The sequence below is a fragment of the Clytia hemisphaerica genome, unplaced genomic scaffold (genome assembly GCF_902728285.1).
Source record: "Clytia hemisphaerica strain Z4C2 unplaced genomic scaffold, Clytia hemisphaerica genome assembly, whole genome shotgun sequence".
NCBI lineage: Eukaryota > Metazoa > Cnidaria > Hydrozoa > Leptothecata > Clytiidae > Clytia > Clytia hemisphaerica.
In genome coordinates, this window is record NW_027103431.1 from 86,675 (window position 1) to 87,892 (window position 1,218).

The following is a 1,218-nucleotide window of genomic DNA, read 5'->3' on the forward strand; positions in this document are numbered from 1 at the left end:
GGACAAAATACTTGGCACAAAAGGGAAATTCACCGGGGTGTTTTGAAACCACAATCGATTTGTAAGTGCTCTAAAGTAGGTTCGAAGGGTAGAGTTTTAACTCTGAGTTTTAACGCTAGACTTAAGACTGAGGATCCAAAAGTTCAAAAATGGTCCAGTAGGGCTTGAAATATAGCCTAGAAACCAATAAATCCCTCCCAGATCGAAATAATCGATGAAATCAAGTTGAGGGCCTAAAATTGACATTCTCGCTCGAACTTCAATTTTCGAAAAATGGTAAATTAGCCGAAAGTGCAAATATATTATAGGACGGATTGTAAGGGAAGAGAAGACTACTTCATCGGCCCTTTTAACGACGGCCCTTATTACGTCACGAGCCCAAAAATAACGCCAATAAGGGCCGGTGAAAAAGGGTCGAAGGTATGCTATAGTCTAGTAAGACGTAAGACAAGTCAATATCTAAGAAATAAGCTCAAAGCGCCCAAGGTAGTGAATTGTGTCTTCGCAGTGGGGATTAGGGCAAATTTTTTATTTTATATTCCTAATAGGGTGTAGAATTGTCAAAAAAAATTTCCTTTCGAATCTCCTGCAGCTTTCGAGTGATAGAACTCCAACTTAGTGACGACTCAGTTTCTCTCGAAAAACTAATCTTTTTTCAATTGTTTAACAATGAAGTTAGTCACCGAGCTTCACAATTTGTTAACCAAATGTACTATTCAAATCCAGAAATTGAATTTTCCCGAAAGAAACTTGGCCCCAACACCAGATGAATGTAATTTTCTCAAGAGTGAAGCGGTAAGAAGTATTCTGATGGAACACTTGCCTGAGATTCATAGGATTGCTTAAAAGTAAACAAATTGACTTACCTTAGGTTTTTTTGTGTTGAGTTTTTTTGCTGTAGAAAAATCATTTAACAAAATTTAACTTCCTGCATGTTGAAATCATTTCTGTTTATTAGGACTAAAATTAGAAGAATTGGGAAATGGTCTCTCCAAGTTCAAGGGTAGCAAAAAATTGACAACATTTTCGAAATTCAGTTCAACGGTCAATTTTCAAACTTTGGCGCGGACATACCTGTCAGTTCGCAAAACTAGTACCCCCCCCCCCTTTCTCCTTGGACAAAGCAAGCAAAACCGAAATATGATATTTTCGTTGTCATGACTTTTGGTGAGTAAAGGATAAGAAATCTCGGATGAGAAATGAAAAGACAAATTTGGC